Source organism: Heterocephalus glaber, unplaced genomic scaffold, assembly GCF_053883595.1.
Source record: "Heterocephalus glaber isolate CG9 unplaced genomic scaffold, H.glaber_assembly_v1.0 deba00000546, whole genome shotgun sequence".
Lineage (NCBI taxonomy): Eukaryota > Metazoa > Chordata > Mammalia > Rodentia > Bathyergidae > Heterocephalus > Heterocephalus glaber.
The window spans coordinates 42,660,073-42,683,613 of record NW_028258147.1 but is presented as its reverse complement, the minus strand read 5'-3'; the positions used below and the strand labels follow the sequence as shown (position 1 = coordinate 42,683,613).

General features: G+C 37.7%; 1 long non-coding RNA gene across 2 annotated transcripts in view; it reads right to left on the bottom strand.

Moving 5' to 3' along the window:
• The window catches only part of LOC110345376 (uncharacterized), a 114,443-nt gene that overhangs the window by 5,668 nt on the left and 85,234 nt on the right, over positions 1–23,541 (bottom strand). For both annotated transcript variants that reach the window (XR_015448786.1, XR_002388681.2), the window contains 2 exons: positions 22,186–22,287; positions 4,244–4,342 (listed from right to left, as the gene is read on the bottom strand). This is a non-coding gene — a long non-coding RNA (uncharacterized LOC110345376). The remainder of the gene's footprint in view (positions 1–4,243; positions 4,343–22,185; positions 22,288–23,541) is intronic.

Sequence of the window (23,541 nt, the reverse complement as noted above, 5' to 3'; positions counted from 1 at the left end):
GAAGAACACATTCCACTTCAACTATTTCCACATAACTTCCAGGATATAAAAACCACCAGAGACTCCCCAACATGGCTGCTTTCTTTCCTCTCATAAACAAACTCAGCAGTAATCATCCCATTGTGGTCTCTCTGGAGACTTTTATTGCTTAAGGCTTTCCCCTCATTCTTTTGTTCTGTCAGACTGGTCATGACATTTCACCCCAAATCTGGAGAGCAGGAAGGCTCTTTTCTGGTGGCTTCTTTCTTGCCTGTAGCCTTTTCCTTTATTTTCTGTCAATAGGTGATATTAGCATGATGTGTCCAAGCTCAGTATGGCAGGCTCAGTAATGGTGGTAAAGACAGCAGGTCCTAATCCCTAGAACCTGTGTCATCTTATAAGGAGAAACTGGTTGTTCATAAACATGATTTAGTTAAGGATTTTATATGGGAATGTCACCCTGGATTACCTGGTTAGCTCTAAATGCAATCATATTTAGAAACAAGGGAAACAAAGGGATATAGAATGCAATCATATTTGGAAACAAAGGGATATCGACAGAAAAGAGAAAGGTCATGTGAGCAAGGAGAGAGGAGCACTGTGACCAAAAGCTAAAAAATGCTAGCAGCCAACTGAAGCTGGAAGAGCCAAAGAACAGATTCTTCTCTAGAGATTTCGGAAGGACCAATGTCCTCCCAACCCTTGACCTCAGTTCAATGAAGCTGTATTTGTGCCTCTGGTCTCCAGAACTTGGGAGGATAGATTTCCGATGTTTTGAGCCATTTTGGTTGCTATGGCAGCCCCAAAAACCCATACACTTGCTTCCTGGGATCAAACCTTCAGCACTCCCAGCTTTGCACAGTCATGGCTGAAAAACCAAAATGCCTCTAAGTACGTTAACGCACATGACTTTTCTGGGGAAGAGCTAACTATTTTCCTTCCTCAACTGACCCAGAAATCTTAAGAGCCTCCTATGCCATTCTGACTTCTTGAGGGTGAACACGAGGAGACTAAAGTCTCATAGAGACATTCCCAATAAAATTACTTGTGACTAAGTCCCCTTTCCTCCTCTGAGCTGAAATGCCACACAAAATGTCTTCTAAATACTTGACTTTCATAACTACTTGGTGTGTTTGAATTTGGGCTGTATGTAATTTTTCTAGACATCAATTCCTTTATCTGAAAATGGAATGCAAAACAATCTATCTCATTTTAAAAAAAGAAAAGTCACTTCTTTAGTGGTCAGCAATATCAGAAAATCATCAATAAAGTTTGTTTCTATCAAGATAAAAATTGCCATCGAATTTTTTAATACCTTGTGGCCTGGACTTCATGGGTTCAGACATGCTGAGCTTCCTCTCTCAGGATAACTTATCAGGAAAGGGGGTAGACAGTAGAGAGACTCTTTTAAGAGATCTGATGTAGAAGAACTTTAATTATAACCAGCCTCCTAAATGCTATTTTAGTTTAGAGTATACCATGATTCCAAAGGAATTTTGAACTCAATCATGAAAAATCTATGTTCTAGATTAAATCTTAGGCAAAAATACTCAATTATGGAAAAATATATTTTTATAAATCTTAAATAAGAAATGTCTTACCAAGTTTGAAATCTTAAAGAAACCAAGGGGAAAGAGAATTTTTTTCTTTTTATTCTTTCTACACTTTGCATTCCATGAAACCTTATAAATGGGAAAAGCTTTCATGGTCTTAAATATGCTTCAGAGCTTCAGGGTCTTTTAAAAAGATCATTAATGTAAGCCAGGCTGGAAAAGAAGTGGTACTTTCTGAAGACTAAATTAAATTGGTTCTTGTCCAATTTTTTTGCATTAGGGGATGCCAGGAGGGAAAATGAAGGACCATTAATCATTTTTGCAGGTATTTGGAGCCCCCTATGCAAAGTGTTTAAGAAACAGCCCACGTGGCCTCAGACAGCACTGCTCGAAGGCCGAATCAGGGGACAGAGAGTTCTGGCCCCAGATGAGAAGGACCTGAGTACTAGGACAGCTCAGTCTGCAAACAACCAAACCTTCCCTGCCTGGGCTTCTGTTTTGTTGCCTGTAAAGTAAAGGAGTAGGATTAGATGATCTTGAAAGTTCCTTCAAGTTCTAACGCTTCAGGACTGCACAAAGGACAAGGAAAATTGAGGGATGGGGGTGCCTATCTATATACTTTAGAGCTTCTAAACATTTGAAGACCAGAAGTAAGGGCCTTTTAAAGATGCACTCTGCACTAGGCAAGACTTGATGGAAGAATATGCTTCAGGTAAGAAGGAAACTCTCACCTCTCCAGCAAGGCCTTCCCTGAACACCCAGTAAATAGAGCCAGAAATAGACACCCCCAACACCATTTGAATGTCACAACATTCCATTTGCTTGATTTTTTTCACTGTGCTTGTCACCATGGACACTTGTCATTTCTCTTTATCTGTATCTCTGTTTATTATCGTCAATTTTCATCAACTAGACTATAATTTCTGAGAGGAAAGGAACTCTCTTGCCACTGTAGAGAGAAGGCTCTGGCCTATGCTCAGAGCCCAGTATACATTCCATGAATGAACAGACGAATCCACTCCAGCCTTCTGAAAATCTGGTCTGCACTGAGACCGGAGCAATCTTTACAAAGTGCAAATTTAATCATGTTATTTCACAGCACACAACTCATTGTTGGCTCTAAGGATGGAGAGAATCTCTGGTCCGAGACTACATTGGTCTCCAGTTACCCTGTTGCTCCATTCTCTTTCTCACGCTCAGAAACCCAGTCTCTCTTTCAGGTGTGGGGGCCCATGCCTGTCATCCCAGCACTCTGAGAGACTGAGGTAGGAAGGTCCAAGTTCGGGTCTCACCTGGGCAATTTAGTGACTTAACCAGACCATGTCTCAAAATGAAATGTAAAAAGGGATGAGGATGTGTAGTTCAGTGGGAAGGCCCTGGACTCAATCCCAGTACCACAGGGAGAAATAAAACATTTTCTTCATTTCTTCTCATGCTCATGCTAATTCCTCCCTGTTGCCTCTGTACCCATCATTCCTTCTATCAGAAATCACTTAATGTGTCCATTAAAAGTTCACCCAAAACCTGCTCCCAGCCATTACCCAACAGACTCTCTTTCCCTCTCTTCCTTTCATACCTGGGCTCACTGGCCTGGATATACCCTGAAAGACACATCTCTTCTCCTTCTGTGTACTTATCCCTGTGAGCAGTTCACAGGACACGTGATTATTTGCTTATTGTTTGTCACCCCTACTTTGTTGCAGGATCTGAGAGCATGGCCAAGGTGTCTCCAAAGCCTTGCACAGTGCCTGATGCCCAGAAGCTATGTGATCAGTTTTGGCAGAATAAATGGATAAACAAACAAATGAACAAACGAACTACTAGCAGCTTCATGATTGGGTAAAGGCAAGACCTCTGTAATAGCTCTAAAATATTGTAAGAAATTGTTTTTAAAAGCCATTGTCAAAAACCTAGCAGACTTCGTTTCAAAACCCATCTCCACAAACTACAAAGCCAAGCTCCTTTTGGCCAATTAATCATATCAGGGACCAGCAAGGAAGGCCTCCCCAAGATGTAATCCCTCTGAACAACTGGAGCTCCCTGCTGCCTGTCTCTTTATACTCCCTCATTCCAACCAGAACGTTCTAATTTGGAGAAAATAATGAACCTCAAGAGGAAAAGGAAAATGGGGAGGGTGGCCATGGGGCCACAGAATTTGAGTCCGTGTCTGGTTACTATTTAGAGCCGAAAAGAAAACAAGAGCCAAGAAACTGGCAGTTGCAACTGGTCTTTGTTCTGCTTTTTAAAAGAAAATTCCACACAACAGAGTTCTTGGGCTCAGAGCAAAAATATTTTCTGTGTTATTAAGAATGTAAAGCCAGTGTTTCTTCAAACTTCTAAAAACTCACAGGAAGGCATTTGTTATTAGGAGAGAAAAGACTGGCTATGAGCTCTGAATGGAGTCCTGACAAAGAAGTATTTTCATCAAGGGAGAGAGATAAGATCACAAATGCTGAACCCCAGGGTGCACAAGTATGTAGCAGAGGATCTCAGCACTCACCAGGAAGCAAAGGCAGGGAAAATCACAAACATTCTGGCCCTCATCATGTGCCCAAGTGATGAAGTAATCTGCACAGGTGTGCAGAAGGTGAAGGCACAGTGTGTGGACCATGGCAGGGGTTGGATGGCAAAAGCATCTCTGGACAGAGCACACATCAAGGCACTAGAGACTAAATGATGCTGCCTGAGATAAGAGAAAAATGTAAACAAACCTGGTAATCCACCAGCGAGTGCTCCTGACAGAGAAAACATCCATAAATCTTGGAGAAATGTGATATACTGGAGACTGGGAACATGGATCAAATCCAGAGCTGATCCCGATTTATGTTCCAGAGAAAGAAAATGGAAGAAATATTAGTTTCTCCTATATGTGAACTCCTCCCACGCCCTCTCTGGAGGTATAAACCCAGACTGGGGCTCTGATTCTTATCATACCTGGAGCAGCCACCCCTAACCTGGACTCATGTTCTTTCGCCTGGGAATCCCTCACTGAGGTCCCTAACATCTGGGCTGAACAATAATGTGCAAAACCACTTGGGCCACAGACCCCTCCCCTGATCTTCTATGGATCTGCTATGTGATCTTGGGCAGATGGCCCAGCTCCTCCACACTTAGTATACTCACTTGAAAAATGGGGAAAATGGTATTAATATTAAGTTTGACTGAGAGATGTTCAGTAATGTCCTCAAAGCTGCACAGTCAGGTTTCAAATTCAAGTCTTAAGGATATCAAAAACCTATTCACTTCTCATATGCATACAATGATAACCAATAAAATATTTTTTGTTAAACTTGAAAGGATGCTTTTTTTAAAGCTGAGTTTCCTTGACACTGCATAATATTTACGTAACACAAAAACATGCCCATCCTCAATGTTTAACATGTTCAGGATGGGGCCATAATTCATATGTCTCTCTGCCTACCGGCTTTGATTTGAATTCAATTGTTCCTGCCAGCTTGAACCACTGGTGGTACATGCATGACTGTCCCGTTGGACAGCTTGTACCACTTCTCAGGGGATCTTTGATTACAATAATGCAAAAAAAGGCATTGATTTAGGAGACCAGATATCATCATATTACATTCTAAAACATTAAAATGATATAAAAAATTGTAATACAGCTAATTTGTGGTACAGCAGTTGTGAACACATATTGTATACACCAGCAATGAGGAATTTCTAAGATTTCCATATTAAAAATTAGAGAATTAACTATTGATCAACCATGAATATAAACAAATTTCTTTTAACTTAATGAAATAAATTTGTTGATTATTGTAATAACTTATAATTGGTATAATAGCATTTAAATTTGGGTAGTAATTATTCAAATTCAAGCAACTAACTAGATTCAGTCCATTTATAGACAATTTATAGACTATTTAATGTACCACCAGTGGTATAAGCCATCTGACAGGACCGTCATGCATGTACTCCTGGTGGTTTGAGCCACCTGGTGAGACAGTCAATTCAAATCAGAGCCACCTGGCAGTGAGACGTACAAGTTACAGCCCTGCTGCGACTGTGTTAAAGTTAAAATTTGACCAAAACTATTTTGTAGAAAGAAGTACCTTTTAATTTTTCTGTTTTATCTTTGATTAAAGCAATAGGAAAACTGAGTGCTTTATCAGTTAGGTATTGAGTTTTACTAAAATGTAATAGAAAACACAAATAGGAGTGGCTTCAAAGAAGTCTAGGGTAGAAAACTTGATGGCTGGCATGAAGCATCTACAATGTCAACAAGATGCAGACTCTTTCGTAAGCACCCAGTTTTCAAACCTACAGTGTTTTCATGATCCTAAGATGGCTACTGGAGCATCAAAAAGTATAGCAGCTTTCCACACAAGAAGATAAAAGGGCCAAAATCAAAAGGGTTCATGACAGTTAAGACAATTGCCTTTAAAATCGTTTTCCCAGAAGTCAGTTATTTAACTTCTCTAGCTGGAACACTTACCCACAAGAGGAAAGAGGAAATACAGGTCTATGAGGTAGGTACATTGGCAACATAACAAAGTGGATTCTGTTAGTAAGAAAACAGAATATGAGATAAGATACTACCAAGTCTGACAAAAATGCCTTAAAGTTTAAATATCTGGCATTTAATAGGTGTCTTTTAGTTCCATGTGACTAGATAGTATGTACAATGTACACAAGGCAAAATTGTTGCTTCTGAGGGAACATAACAAAGTTGTACCATAGCCTTGCCTCAACCATTAGATAATACAGAGGTTTAAAAGCTATCCAGGTTGGGGTACAGGTTAGGGTATAGGCACAATGGATAAAAGTTATCTAGGTTATTTTTTAAACTCAATCTAAATACAAAGAAAGTATAACTTTATCAATATCAGTGGGTCATTAAATACCCTTGCTTCAAAGTCTCTGAACTGTTGATCCCTCAGTTAAATTTTCATTCAATATTTCCCAGTAAACCTAAAGGCATTTGTGCCTGATCTCAGATTCCTCTAGAGAAATACACTAGCACCCATGGGAAACCCAGAGAGTTCTCCATCTCTTTCACAGAGCCTAGCTCAGGATGTTCCTGGGAATGGCCCTTGTCCAAGTTGAGAGGAGCTCAGAGGACTGAGTGGCTTCATGACTAACTAGACTCCTAGACTCTGTACTTTGGAGTTGGCCTTAGAAGCAATCAAAGTCAGCACTGCCCAGGCACAAGAGAAAAAAGAAGGGCCACACAGACAGCACACACAGGGTGGTTGGCCGAGGGACAAAGCATGGCACCAGGACTTCCTGACTCACTTTTGAGACCTACCAGCCTCACTTCTGACAAGAGGCAGGAGTCTCCTGGCAGAAGGCCTCTTCTGGCCAGAATGAAGGGCCCTCTCCCAGCAACACTATCAGTGAATTGGGGCTGGAGTCTACCTGTGAGACAGTTAATCCTGTACAAAGTGGGCTTGTTTTCTCATGAAGTCAAAGAATGAAGAAGCAGACAAAGGGGAAAGTTAGGAGAGTATTTGTGGAAAATATGAAGAACAGAAATAGTTCCTGTCACAAGGAAGGGATTTTGAATGAAAGTCCAAATTGTCTCCTTTGTCTTACTCCTTATACGAATAAGCAGAGCATGGGAAACACTCATACCAGAAAACAAACAAAAAAACCACAAGCTTAAAGGAAACTGGTTATTTTGCATTTCTAACATTTCTTAAAGTCCAGTCTACAGGTAGGAAGGAACTGTCAACTAATTTAGCATACTCTGCATTAGAACTTTTTTCCTTTGGGGAAAGGTCTCCTCTCTCTATTCTTATCAGAACCTTTATCCTTATTTTTCTTGTGTTTTTTCTACATGTTTAAGCTTAACTGCTTAACAATTTATTGGAGTGTCTCTTAGCCAGCACATCTGTGTTTCATACTGATGTTGGAGGGCCAAGTCCAAACTATTGGCTGTCCTTCCAGACCAGTTATCTTTTTTAAACTTGGTCTGTCTGCCTCAGCTGTTAAACTTCCAGAAAGTCAGTTACACCAGTATTAAAGTGGGAGCACTAGATTTTAACTTTTATGATTCAATTTGGATTGGGGCACTTTGAAATGTAAAATTGGCCAGAGAACTGCTCCATCTTTTATTAATTATGGTTGACTTCTTCTAAAGGTCAAATTTTGATAGAATGCTAACAGATAACAGTTATATAATTTTACAGGGAAAATTTGAATCAAGAGCAAGTTTAGCATAACAATGATATTTGTATATTAGAACTGTTATGTTTTTGTTATTATCTCCAAAATACATTTAAATTTTTATTTTATTGCTTACTTTTGTCTAATTACAAGGTATTAAATGACATAAACCCTTATTTAAATTTGATACCTTTTTATAAAGTGCCTTTTAAGTAGAATGTACTTGTATACAGATGTACTTTATAGGTTATTAATCTCCAATCTCTAATTATTAGAGTAACACTGCCTGTACTGTATGGTAGGTAGGTAGCTCTGACCATTATAACACATTTATATAGCATTCATATAAACATAATCTGAAAAAAGTTTGCTGTCATAAATAACTTTAGTCTAATTCCACCGCTCCCAGGGCAGAGGAGGTGAGCCAATGCCAGCACCCAGGGGGAGGCTCCTCGGCCACCATTCCACTGATCCCAAGGCAGAGGAGGTGAGCAGCGTGGGTGCCAGCAGCACACCCCACCCCCCGTGGAAATGAGAAGACAGGTAAAGAGGCCCCAAAAACAGACTTCCAGATCACCTTCAGCAACCCCAAAGGGAAATGAGATGGAACACTCTGATACTCAACCACCTAGACTCCCTGAACTGGCAACAAAAGAGGATCTAGAAAAAATGAAATCAGAAATACTTTCTCACATAACAGCAGAGATTGTACCCATAGTGCAAGACATGATTAATAAATCTAGAGAGGACACAGATAAAAAAATAGAGGAGCTGAGGAACATGATGGAATGCCAACATAGGAAACAAATGGAATCCATAAAACAGATACAAACAGATTTACAGGAGATTAAAAACTCCATTGAAAGTCTATGCAGCAGAATGAACAAATGTGAGGTCAGAATTTCAGATATAGAAGATAAGATTGCAATTAGTAACCAGGAAAAGAAAAACTGCTTTAAAAATGTAAGGGATCATGAGAAATTAATCCAGCAGCTGCTAGATGATGCAAAGAAGAATAACATAAGACTGATTGGGCTCAATGAAGAAAGAGGAGAGAGTGCAACTGACATAAAAAAACTGTTCACAGAAGTGATGGCAGAAAACTTCCCAAGGAGGGGAAAAGAACTTCACATACAGATAAGTGAGGCAAATAGGACTCCGACGAGCCTTGATCAAAAAAAATCTACACATAGGCATATAATAGTTAGGATTCCAGAAATCCAACAGAAGAACAAAGTTCTACAAGCAGTGAGAGAAAAGAAACAAATCACATACAAAGGAAAGCTCATCAGAATCACAGCAGACTTCTCAACACAAACCATCAAGGCAAGAAGAGCTTGGAGTGATGTATTCCAAGCCCTAAAAGAAAACAGCCTCCAACCCAGATTGATGTGCCCTGCAAAACTATCTTTCAAAATTGATGGAGAAATAAGATACTTTCATGATAAAGAGCACCTTAGGAACTTCATGAATACCAAACCAGGACTCCAAAAATTTTAAACAATATCTTAGGAAAAGAAAATGAGGATCACAACCCCAGGAAGCCCAGCAAAATGAATCCATTGGGCATGAAAAATTAAATGCAAAGGGGGAGAATCCAACAAAAAGAAAAAGTCATGTCAAGGCTTTTAAATCTTTTAACTTCATATCCCTCATGAGTGTACAATTCAATCTTGTTATTGTACTGATCAGTATTTTTCTGATTGTAGTGTTGCACACCTTTCCTTGTGCTGTACTGGCTATTTATCATCTTCTTATGTCTACTTTTTAATTGGGTTGTCTATTAATGAGCTGTGAGAGCTCTTTATATATTCTGGTCATAGGTTATATGCATTGTAAATATGGTCTGTTTAATGACTACTTTTCATTTTAACGATGTCATTTAAAGTTCTAAATATTGATGGAATCTCATTTATCAATGTTTTTTCTTTTATGCATCATGTTTTTTGTGTCCTAGGAAGTTCTTGCCTACCCTAAATTCATAAACATTTTCCCTTATAATTTCTTCTTAAAGTTTTATACTTTTAGTCTTCCATATTTAGTTTCATAGATCCTTTCAAGTTATTTTTATGCATGGAAATAAAGGGTTGAGGTTAATTTTTTATATGCGGATACCAGGTGTTTTAGTGCCATTTGCTGAAAACACTGTCTTTTCCTCTGCTCTTGAATTGAGTTTATATTCTATAAAATGTTAATGTTAAACAATCTTTCAAAATTCAGTGAACTATATATGTGTGGTTCTATTTCTAGATTCTCTGTTTTATTCCAATGACCTATATGTCTTTCCTTATGCCAACACTGCCTTGATTACTGTAGCTTTAGAGGAAGTCTTAAAATTAGGTACTAAATGTCTTCCAACACTGTTTTTTTTTTTCTTTTTCTTTTTACTTTTCTAGGTTCTTTGTACTCCTACATAACTTTTAAATTTCAATTTCCAATTCTTCATTTTTAGCAAGTATACATAGACCTGAATTTTTATATATACCTTGTGTTCTTTACTTCTGCTAAATTCAAATATAAGTTCTAGTGGCTCCTACAGATTTCTTAGTATTTTCTCTGTAGATGGTCATTTCATCTACATATAAAGATTTTACTTATACCTTGCCAATCCTATCCTAATTGTGTCATTTTATTGCCAGACTATTTTAGTTTGGGCCTATGTTCCAAATTTTAATGGACAGATGAAGAGTAGGCATATCTGCCCTTGTTCCCCACCTTAGGGAGAAAGCATTGGATCTTCTCCAGTCATATAAGGTGCTTTTGCTGAAGCATGAAGTACATGTCTTTTCCGTTGAGAAGGTTCTGTTCTATTTCTAGTCTCCTGATAGCTTTTACCATGAACAGCTGTAGAATTTAGTCCAATACTCTTTCTCCAACTAGTGACAGGATCATATGGCTTTTTCCTTTACTCTGTTAAAATGATGACTTTTGGGGGTGGATCTTCCAGTGCTGAACCAACACTGCCATCCCTATAATAAATCCACTTTCTACATCCTGCCAGATCTGACTTCTAATAGTTTGTTTTGTTAAACAAATTTCTATCTATGTTCATACTTTTTTCTTCTATTATCTTTATCCAGTTTTAGGATTAGCACAATGTTGATTTCCTAAAATGAGGGGAGAAGTGTTCCTTTTTTTCTGCTTTAAATGTTTGATATAATTTATCAGTTAAAATGTATATGAGCCTGCTGTTGTCATATAGGTAGGTTTTCAAGCTAGGAATATACTTTCTTTAATAGGTGCTATTCACATTTTATATTTCCTCCAGAGTTAGTTTCATTAATTTGTCTTCCAAGGGACTTCCTAGAAGTTGTCTAATTTATTTCAAAAAACATTTTTGTAATATGTTTTCTATATCCTTTTAAATTCTGTAAAATCTGTGGTAATGTCCTCTAAATTTTGATATTGTAATTTTAAAGATGTATAATTGATATTGTGTAATAGGAAGAAAAGTTCTAAAGGAGTAGGGGAAGTGGGGGGGAGTAGGGAAAAGGAAAGAAGGGAAAAGAAAAAATATGAGAAAATGGAAAAAATGGAACAAAGTCTTTGCAAGTAGAGAAGGGTGGAGGGAGTGAAGGGAGGACAGGGGAAGGGGAAAAATAAGAACCAAGATACTCATGTAAAGGTACAAGATCCCAATGATGAATGTAACTGTATTTCATACCTAAAATGTACCTGTAAACTTAATGGAAAAAAAAACCCATGCGGGAGGGTTCCTTATTCACCACAGCCTCACCAGCATTTGTTAGTTTGGTTTCTTAGTGATTGCCATTCTTTTTGGAGTAAGGTGGAATTTTAACAGTTTTAATTTGCATTTCTCTAATGGCCAGAGATGTTGAGCATTTTTCATATATTTGCTGACCATTTGTATTTCTTCCTCTGTGAAGTATCTGTTCATTTCTCTTACCAATTTCTTGACTGGATTTTTAATTTTAGGTCATTTAATTTTTCAAATTCTTTGTATTTCAAGATATTAGTACTCTGAGGAGTAGCTGGCAAAATTTTTTCCCATTTTGTAAGTTGTCCCTTTACTTATTGATGCTTTTGCTCTACAGAAGGTGATATAATTCCATTTGTTGATCCTTGCTGTTATTTCTTCTGCGATTGATGTTCTGTTTAGAAAATCCTTTCCTACCTGTATGTGTTCAATGTTTTACCTATTTTACCTTCCAGTAGATTTAATGTTTCTGCATTAATGTTTAAATCTTTGATCCATTTTAATTTCAACTTATTATACAGTGAGAGATAAGGGTCCAGTTCCAATCTTCTGCATACAGATAACCAGTTTTCCCAACATGATCTGTTGAATAGGCTACCTTTCCCCCCACATACGCATTTGTCAAACATCAAACAGCTGAACGTAACTGGGGAAATTTCTGTATCCTCACTTCTGTTACATCAATCAATGCATCACTTTTTGTTCCAGTACTGTGCCATTTTTATAAATACTGAATTGTAGTCTAGTTTGAAGTCAGCTATTGCATTCTTCCAGCTTTGCTTTCTTGTCACTCAAAATTTCTTTTGCTATTCTGGTTCACTTCTGGTTCCATATTAATTTGGGGATTATTTTTCCTAGATCTGTAAAGTATACTGTTGGTATTTTGATTGGGATTGCATTGACTCTGTATAATAGTTTTGGGAGTATGGTCATTTTGACCCTATTGTTCTGCCTCTCCAGGACCAGAGGACATCTTTTCACTTTCTGATGTCCTCTTCAATCTCCTTCTTCAGAGTACTGAAGTTTTCTTTGTAGCGGTCTTTCACTTCCTTGGTTAGTTTAATTCTTTGGTATTTCATTTTTCTTGAAGCTACTATGAATGGTATTGTTTTCATAATTTCCTTCTCATCCCATTCATTATTGATGTACACAAATGATAATTTTTGTGTGTTGATCTTATATCCTGTTACTTTGCTAAAGTTTGTATGAATTAATTCTAAGCATTTTTTGGTGGAGTTCTTTGGGTCTTCTATGAAAGATACGTCATCTACAAATAAAGATAATTTGAGTTCTATCTTTCCTGTATGTATCCCTTTGGTTTCTTTCTCTTGCCTAATTACTTTGGCTAATGTGTTAAGTACTATGTTGAATAGAAGAGGTGATAATGAATATCCTTGTCTTGTTCCTGATTTTAGGGAAAATGCTTTTAGTTTTTCCTCACTTAGTAAGGTACTGGCTATTAGTTTGCCATATATGACTTTTATCATTTTCAAGTATTGTCTTCTATACCCGTTTACTTCGGGGTTTTTACCATGAAAAGGTATTGGATTTTGTTAAAAGCCTTTTCTGCATCTATAGATATGATCCTATGGTTTTTGACATTGGTTCTGTTTATGTGATGTATTACATTTATTGACGTATGTCTGTTGACCTACCCTTGCATCTCTGGGATAAAACCTACTTAATCATGATGTATGATCTTTTTGATAATGTGCTGCTTTCCATTTGCTAATATCTTGTTATGGATTTTTGGATCTATGTTCATTAAAGAGATTGGCCTATAGTTTTCTTTTTTAATTGGGTCTTTATCCAGTTTTGGAATCAGGGTGTTACTGGCTTCCATAAATTAGTTTGGGAGCATTTCACCCCTTCTAATTTCTTTGTAGAACTTGAGGAGTATTGTTGATATAACAACCTTAAAGGTTTTGTAGAATTCAGCAGTGAATCCATCAGGTCCTGGACTTTGTTTAGCTGGTAGATTCTTTATTACTGTCTCAACTTTATTGCTTTTTATTGGGCTGTTAAGTATTATTATGTCTTCTTGGATTAGTTTTGGTAGCTTGTATGTGACTCAGAATCTGTCCATTCCTTCAAAATTCGCTAATTTGTTGCAATGTAATTTTTGTAGATAGTTACTATCTTCTGGATTTCCATAGTGTCTGTTATGATTTCACCTTTTTCATTTCTAATTGCATTGATGTGACTCTTTTCTAGCTTTCTCTTGGTAAGTCTGACTAAGGGTTTATCCATTTTTTTTATTCTTTCAAAGAACCAGTTCTTCAATTCATTGATCTTTTTTACTATTTTCTTTAGTTTCAATTTCATTGATTTCCAGTCTCATCTTTAAAATTTTCCTCCTTAATTTCACTTTGATGCTGGTTTGTTGTTGTTTCTCCAATACCTTAAGATTTCTCATAAGATTGTTTATTTGAGGTTTTTCTGTTTTCCTAATGTGAGCATTGATTGTGGTGTATTTTCCTCTTAGAACTGCTTTCATAGTGTCTCAGAGTTTTGTTGACTTATACAGTCAGTATTATTAACTTCATGAAATTTTAAAATTTCTTCTTTGGTCTCTTCTGTGACCATTGGTTGTTTAAGAGTATACTGTTAATTTTTCAGGAGGTTTTGCCTTTTCCAAAATTTCTTCTGTCTTTGATTTCTATTTTCATTACACAATGGTCTGATAGTATGCATGGGGTAATTTCTGTTCTGTTATATTTACTTAAGCAGGCTTTATGAACTAGTATGTGATGTATTTTGGAAAAAGTACCATTGCTACTGGAAAGAATGTATCCTCTGTCATAGAGGGATAACATGCTCTGTATATATTCACCAAGTCCATACGTTCAAGGGTGTGGTTTAGCTCTAAAATTTCTTTATTGGATTTTTTAGTTGATCTCTTTGTGAAAGTGGAGTATTAAAAGACCCTACTATGATTGCATTAGTGTTTATTTGATCTTAATTTCAGTAGTTTTTGCTTTATGGGGATAGGCTTCAGTATTCAATACATATATGTTTATCAATGTTATCTTTTCTTGTTGGATTGTTCCCTTAACTAGTACACAGTGACCTACTTTGTCTCTTTTAATTGATTTTAGCATGAAGTTTATCATGTCTGATATTAGAATGACTACCCCTGCTTTTTTTCAGGGTTCTGGTGCATGAAATGCTGTTTTCCATTCTTTAGTTTTTAGCCTATGAATATCTTTTTGGATTAGATGAGTTTTTTGTTGTTTTGTTTGTTTGTTTTTGCAGTACCAGGGATAAAACTCAGGACTTTGCACTTGTGAGGTAGGTACAGTGCCACTGAGCTAAATCCCTGCCTCCTGAGATGAGTTTCTTGAATGCAACAGATTGTTGGATTCTGTTTTTTTTATTATTATTTAGTTTGCCAGTCTGTGTCCTTTAATTAGAGAGTTGAGGCTGTTAAAATTGAGAGATATTAATGAGATGTGTTGGTTATTTACAATCATTGCCTTCTTTATCTGTTGATGTATCCTTTTTTTTTCTTTTCCTGATGTTTTTTGTTGCTGTGTACCCATTGACCTCGTTTCCTCTGTGTTTTTAGCTGTGTCTGATTCACTGTTTCTATAGAGAATGTTCTTGAGTATTCTCTCTAGACCTGGTTTTGCACTCATATATCTTCTGAGCTGGACTTATTTCTCAATATATTTTGAAAGGTAACTTTGCTGGGTAAATTAAACTGACTTGGATTTTATTTTCTTTTAGGGCTTGAAATACTTCACTCCATGCATTTTTGGCCTTTATGGTTTGTGTTGAGAAGTCTGCTGTGATTCTAATTGATTTACCTTTATATGTGATTCTTTTTTTGTTTTTCTCTGGCTGCTTTTTAAGCTCTGGGTTGTTTTGGGTTGTTTTTTTTGCTGGATATCTGATAATTTAATAAAGATATGCCTGGTGTATGTCTTTTTTATCATAATTGGTGTTCTATAAGCATTGCTTTCTTGTTTTTTAAACCATTTTCCTATATTTTGGAAACTTTCTAACTTGATTTCTTTAATCATGTTAATGAATACATCTGTGCTATCTTCCAGTTTTTCTCTAACTTTAATTAGCCTTAGACTGGTCTTCTTATTGTCATCTGGAAGCTTCTGGATAGTCTTGTTCTATTATCTTATCTTCTTTTTAGCTTCTTTGAGCTCTTTTTTGTCATTCACTATTTTGTCCTCAATATCAGACACTCTGGCTTCACATTGGCCATTTCTAGAATGCATGAATTCTATACAGTTTTTTAAATTCAGATATTTCTGTCTGACATCTTTTTGAGGATTCCATATTCTTGTAGAATTTGTCATTCAAATTTTGAACTGTTTTGGTTAGTTTGTCCAGTTTTTTGCCTATTTCCTTGAAATTCACATGGGCATATTAAGTGAAATTTCTGTGAACTTTTGGTTGATTTCCTCTTTGAATTCATCTATTTTCTTCATTACTTCTATGAACTTTTTACAGATTTCTGCTACCTGGTATTTTTTTTCTTCTTCCTCTGGGCCCCTTGCTCTACCTTGGGAGGTTGGAGATCTTCTATTTCCTTGCTCCCCCATTTTCCTATGTGTATTTATTTATACATACATACATAAATGTGTGTGTGTGTGTGTGTGTGTGTGTGTGTATATTTAAGTTATATATGGCCCTCTCTTTTTTCCCTTCCTTTTGGGCAGAGTTTATTGCAGGTTGAGGACTAGAGAAGTGAGGAGAGTCTGTGGCTCATATAGAGATTTTCATAGGATGTTGCCTCTTCCCCATGAATAATTTTCAGCTTTGTATGGCCAGTACTAATATTTACTCCTGTTATTTACTTTAAGTGAGTATGACTCTGTGCCAATGTTTTGTCAAAAAAATTATTTCCAGGTGTAAGAGCATCCACAGGTTTGATCTTATAACACTTCTATATAATAGTTCCTGCAGTTACACTTCTCTATGCACACTATTCCAGTTTATTATTTGTCATTGTTCTGGGATGAGGTAAGTGGGGTTGAGTAGGGAAGATGGGAGGTGGTTAGATAAAGTGTTAGATGCTAATGGAGAGGTTTGAAGGGTGGGGGGGGAATAGTGGTAGAGGAGAAGAAAAGTTGATGTGGGGCCTGAATACTTTTAGTTGAGCTGAAGGTTTAGTATTGAAAGTTTTCAGAGGATATTTTGTGGGGAAAAGGATGAGATATGGGAGGAATGAGGTTTACTTTGGGATTGAGTACTGTGTGGTTGTCACAACTTGCTGAAAGGAAGGACACTAAACTGAGTAAGATATGGAAGAGTCAAAGGCTTAGGGTGGGGAGGATCAAGAAGATTGGAGTGACTGTGAGGGAGCTAAATATGGGGAATTTAAAACTGGGGATGAGGAAATTATGTGTTTGGAAAAAGAATAAAGAAATATGTTAATCATATGGCCTTGGGGTTTGGGGTGAAGAAACTAGATAGGGAGCTGAGACAAGAGAGAGAACCTAGACACCTATGACATCAGAGCTAAGGAAAGAACAAATACACAAGATTAACAACCTAATAACCACAGGAAACCATAAAAAACATAATATAACCCCACATTACTAAATAAATCAAGAAACATACAAAAACTTAAACCAGTAAGATGTCCAATGGGAACACAGATTAAATATTCCAATGAGACATTGCCTATGTGACTCCCAAGTAGCTTCTGTGCTAGAAAGTCTGAATGCTTGCACCCCAGTAACTCCTCTGATCCCTCCCATGCAGTACTGAAGCTAACTCAGACTCAGTACTTTTTTCAGCCAGGTTTTAGGCATTCTTGGAGTCTGATCTGGTGCAAGACCTTGGGTTAGGAACTCTTGCTGTCCCTCTCCCTGAGTGTGTTGGTGGAATCAGCAGACAGACTCACTAGCAAGAAATTGTCCACTGAGTCAGGATTATTCCTATGCAATCAAATCAGCTACAGCAATAACAGGCTTATCCATTACAAGATCCTATTTTGGGTCTCCTTTTAGCCTAGAGAAGAAATCCATGGTTATAATGTAAATAACTTAACAACTCAAGTCTTTTCCCACAGTTAATGTGCACTAAATGTAATGGCTATGTCTTCTCTAATGGTGAGACCAGCATTCAGCCTTAATTTTATAGTCAGCTATCTAAAGCCTGGGGGATTGAGGACCAGGTAATGCCAGAGGGGATAAGAGAAGAGAAAAAAGAAAAAAAAAAGTGTTTTTAAAAAAAAAAATTTTTTGCCATGTGGTATGGGAAGTAGAAAATAGAAAGGAACAAAAGATCCTAATGATAGTAAGGGTGTGTTACATATTTAGAAGGGAATGAGGGGAAAATTGGGTACAAAATTGGTAGTGAGAAATGGGGATGGGAAAAGATTCTATGACTGACATAAATATTAGAGGAAAAAGTTAAAGGAAGACAAATGAAAAGAGGAGACAAAAGAAAAGAAAAATTGGGACTGAAGAAGACACAGGAGAAAGAAGTCAGGTGAAGAGATATGGATAAAACTAGGAGGGAGATAAAGGCTCAGGGGAGAATTCCCTTACCCAATATAAACTGTATTGGGAGGAAAAGGGCAAGAGGAAGAGAAGCACACATACCAGAGACATGCGCATTTCAGAAAAAGGGGTAAAATAATGAAATAAAAGTGTGAAGGAGGTACGCACTACCAAGGTCACGAGTCACATGGAACACACTGAATCAGCCCGTGCCCTGGCAACAATCCACTGGGCACAGCCCCCCCACCCCCCGCTCCTCTGTGCAGCCACCTGGTTCCACACTACAAAGACAGAGAGGACACCGGACCACCAGACTACTGTACTGAGTCTCACTGCTCCCGGCCCAGAGGTAGGGTCTTCTGAGCTACCATCCCACTGCTCCTGGTCCAGAGGAAGAGGCTTTGGGGCCACCATCCCTCACACTGGTCCCAGCCCAGAGGAAAGGGCTTTTGGGCCACCATCCCTACCACTGCTCCTGGCCCCTGTCCCACCACCTCTCCCAGCTCAGAGGAGGTAATCCATGCAGGCACAAACAGCCACCACCACCTCCAATCGAAATGAGAAAACACATAAATAAGTCTCAAAACCAGACTTCCAGATCACCTACAGCAACCCCAAAGGGAAATGAGATGGAACACTCTGATACTCAACCATCTGGACCCACTGAACTGGCAACAAAAGGGGATCTGGAAAAAATGAAATCAGAAATAATTTCTCAGATAACAGGAGAATTTGTGCCCCTAGTGCAAGACATGATTAATACATCTAGAGAAGAGCTAAGGAACATGATGGAATCCCAACATAGGAAACAAATGGAACCCATAAAACAGATGCAAATAGATTTCCAGGACATGAAAATCTCCACTGAAGGTCTACACAGCAGAATGAGCCAGTGTGAGGACAGAATTTCAGATATAGAAGATAAGATTGCAATTAATGACCAGGAAAAGAAAAATTGCTTCAAAATTATGAGAGAACATGAGAAATCAATCCAGCAGCTGCTACACAAAGCAAAGAAGAATAACATAAGGCTGATTGGAGTCAATGAAGAAACAGGAGAGAGTGCAGATGACATAAAAAAACTCTTCACAGAAATAATGGCAGAAAACTTCCCAAGCAGGAGAAAAGAGCTTGACATATTGATAAGTGAAGCATATAGGACGCCAAATAGCCTTGATCAAAAAAAAATCTACACATAGGCATAAAATTGTTAAGATTCCAGAAACTCAACAGAAGAACCAAGTTCTACAAGCAGTTAGAGAAAAGAAACAAATCACATAGAAAGGAAAACCCATCAGAATCACAGCAGACTTCTCAACATAAACCATCAAGGCAAGAAGAGCTTGGAGGGACATATTCCAAGCCATAAAAGAAAACAGCCTCCAACCCACATTGATGTACCCTGCAAAATTATCTTTCAAAATTGATGGAGAAATAAGATACTGTCATGACAAAGAGCACCTTAGGAACTTCGTGAATACTAAACCAGCACTCCAAAGAATTTTACACAATATCCTAGGAACAGACATTGAAGATCAAAACCCCAGGAAGCAAAGCAGAATGAACCCATCTGGCGTGACAAGAAATTAAATGTAAAGGGGGAGAATTCAACAAAAAGAAAAACTCATGGCAATGACAAGTCAATACATTTTACTTATAACCATCAATATCAATGGTCTCAATTCACCAATTAAAGGAATAGACTGGCAGAATGGGTCAAGAAGCAAAATCCAACAATGTGCTGCATACAAGAAACACACTTAATTCAAAAGGAACCTCATAGACTGAAAGTTGAAGGGTGGAAAACAATACTCAATGCGACGGGAACCCAAAAAAAAGCAGGAGTAGCTATTCTCTTTGCAGATCAAGTAGATTTCAAACCAACACTGATTAAGAGAGATGAAGAAGGACACTACATCCTTGTAAAGGGAACAATCCAAGAGGAAGAGATGACAATCATAAATATGTATGCACCAAACACTAGTGTGCCCAACTATATAAAACAAATACTAACGGACGTGAAAACTCATATATGAACTAATACAATTGTAGTGGGGGACCTCAACACCCCACTGTCACAAATAGATAAATCAACAAGACAAAAAATAAGTAATGAAATACTAAAACTCAATCAAACTCTTGAACAAATGAACTTAACAGATTTTTGCAGAGTCTTCCACCCCCACAAAATCAGAATACACATTCTTCTCAGCTGCACATGGGTCATTCTCCAAAATAGACCACATACTCACACACAGAACATGTTTAAGTAAGTGCAAAGGAATTGAAGTTATCCCCTATATATTATCAGACCATAGTGTGATGAAATTGGAGATCCATAGCAAAAGAAACTCAAAAAATTTCATAAACATGTGAAAATTGAACAACAAACTTCTGAATAACCAATGGGTCACAGAGGAAATTAAATAAAAAATCAGACAGTTCCTTCAATTAAATGACAATGACAATACAACATATCAGAATCTATGGGACACAATGAAAGCAGTCTTACGAGGGAAATTCATAGCAGTGAATAGGCATATTAGGAAAACAGGGTGAGCCGAATTAAACAACCTGAAGCTGCACCTCAAGCTTCTAGAAAAAGAAGAGCAGGACAACCCCAGAGCTCATACAAGGGAGGAAATTATAAAGATCAGATGAGAAATCAATGCAATGGAGACTAAGAGAACGATAAAAAAAAATCAATAAAGCCAAGAGTTGGTTCTTTCAAAGAATCAACAAAATTGACAAACCCTTAGCCAACCTTGTCAGAAAAAGGAAAGAAAAGGCCCAAATCCATGCAATTCGGAATGAAAAGGGTGAAATTACAACAGACCCAGCAGAAATTCAGAGGATCATCAATACCTACTGCCAGAACCTATACGCCAATAAGATGGAAAACAGAAGAAATGGACAGATTCCTAGATACATATGAATTACCAAAGTTGAACAAAGAAGACCTAAAAATTCTGAACAACTCAATATCAACCAATGACATTGAAAATGTAATTAAAAACTTATCAAGTAAGAAAAGCCCGGGCCCTGATGGCTTCACTGCTGAATTCTACAAGACATCTAGAGAGGAACTACTGCCACTACTGTTTAAACTCTTCAGTAAAATTGAAACTGAAGCAATACTCCCAAATTCATTTCTGGAAGCAAGCATCACCTTGAACCCAAAACAGAGAAAGACCCAACTGAAAAGGAGAGCTATAGGCCAATCTCGTTAATGAACATACATGCAAAAAATCCTTAATAAGATACTGGCAAACAGAATGCAGAAGATCATCAAGAAGATCACACACCCTGATCAAGTGGGATTCATCCCAGGGATGCAGGGATGGTTCAACATATCCAAATCAATCAATGTAATACACTATATCAATAGAGTCAAGGACAAAAACCATATGAGTATCTCCATAGATGCAGAAAAAGCATTTGACAAAATCCAACATGCATTTATGATAAAAACCCTACAAAAAATTGGAATAGATGGTCTCTACTTCAATCTGATAAAGCCATGTATGGAAATCCAACAGCCAATATCATACTAAATGGTCAAAAACTGAAATCCTTCACACTAAAATCAGAAACAAGACAAGGATGTCCACTATCACCACTCTTGTTCAATATAGTTCTGGAAACATTAGCCATGGCAATTAGACAAGAGAAAGAAATAAAAGGAATAAAGATAGGAAATGAAGAAGTCAAATTGTCATTATCTGCAGATGACATGATACTCTATATAGAAGACCCCAAGAACTCCACCAAAAGTCTTCTAGACTTAATAATCAAATTCAATACAGTAGCTGGATACAAGGTCAACACACAAAAATCAATAGCTTTCCTCTACACCAATGACAGACTCACTGAGAGAGAAATAGGGCAAATAATTCCTTTCACAATAGCATCCAAAAAACAGAAATACCTAGGAATCAACCTAACGAAAGAAATCACAGATCTCTTCTCTGAAAACTCTGGCACTCTGAAAAGAGAGATTGAAGGTGATATCCAAAAATGGACAGACATCCCTGCTCCTGGGTAGGAAGGATTAATATAGTGAAAATGGCCATACTTCCAAAACTGCTACATAGATTTAATGCAATTCCAATTGAGATCCCAGCAGCATACTTCACGGACCTTGAGAAAACAATCCAAGAATTCATTTGGAACAAGAAGAGACCCAGAATAGCAAAAGCAATTCTAGGCAACAGAGACATGGCTGGGGGTATCACAGTCCCCAACCTGCAACTCTACTACAAAGCTACTGTGATAAAAACAGCATGGTACTGGCAAAGAAACAGTTGTAGCTGTGGGCACTTGTCCCAAGGTCACACACCCACTGGTGATTGTGGAAGGCTGCTGTGGAAGCAGTGTCCCATGTTTTCCTTGCCGGTTCCAGCTGCAGGTGATTCTTTTGTCCTGATGCAGTTCTTCTGTTCTGTGGGAGCAGAAAGTTGTTAGTTTCACTTTACCTCCCAGCTGTCAGCTTGCTAGCCACTGTCTTGCTGATCAGTCTCTCCTCCCAGGTGTGATATATTTCTTCTCTATCACTTAATCCTAGTTTCTTCTCCTCTGTTAGTTCCCTCATGGTTCCTAGGTAGCCTCCACTCACTTCAATTACTCTCCAAGCTGCTGTTTTCTAGACTCTAAACACTTTGTCTTGGAAAAGTTGAGTAGCTGGCCCTCACTGCTCTGCAATTTGGGGAGTCTCTATATTATTTCATAAATGCCCTGTAGAAATCACAACTAAAGGAGAAAAAAGGTGGAAAAGAATAGAAAAAAACTGGAAAACTGAAATTACATAGATGGAGGTAAATTGACTTGTCTTATTTCATTGTATTTATCCACATGTGTATAAACTTATACACAGCCGCAAGTTACAGGCATCTCCAAGGATGAGCTTGATCTCCAGAAATGTACCAGTCTGCATCAGTATCTCCTCTCTGTGGTATCCTGATGTAATTCTAGACTTTTCTACATCATATAAGCCCTAGTTACATCTCATCTTCTGCTGATTTTAATTTTCTTGCAAATTTGTCCTTTTTTTTTACTGGGGATCAAACTGAGGACCTTGTGCTTGTGAGGCAGGTGGTGGAATCACTGAGCTAAATCCCAGGCCCAATTTGTACCTTCCTTAGAGGAATTTCAATCTACCTGAAAAGACTCAAAAATGATTTTATTTTGTTTTTGAAATCACACACGTCCTCCAGTGCCATTTTGCTCATACCAGTTGCTACGGGTTTCACTGATTTGCACATGCAGCATTTTATCTATGCAACTGTAAAACTCAAGGAGCCAGTAAATTTGTGCACTATCCACCCCTTCTGAACATATAGACTCCAAGTTCAGAACCAAATAAGAAATAAAAGTTCATATAGATGAAGATGAAATGTGACCTTCATCACTAAGCAAAGGAGTTGGAGGGTGTGGTTTTTAAAAAAAATTCTATTATTGGTACACTTTAGGTATACAATATATTTACATTTCTCATTGGGAACTTGTACCTTTACATGATGCATCTTGGTTCTTATTTTTTCCCCATTCCCAGCCCTCCCTTCACCCCTCCACCCTTCCCTTTTTACAAAGACTGTTTCCATTTGTTCCATTTCTCATCAATTTTCCTTTCCCTTCTTTCCTTTCCCCTGCCCCTCCCACTACCCCTACCCCTTTGGACCTTTTCTTCCTATTTCGG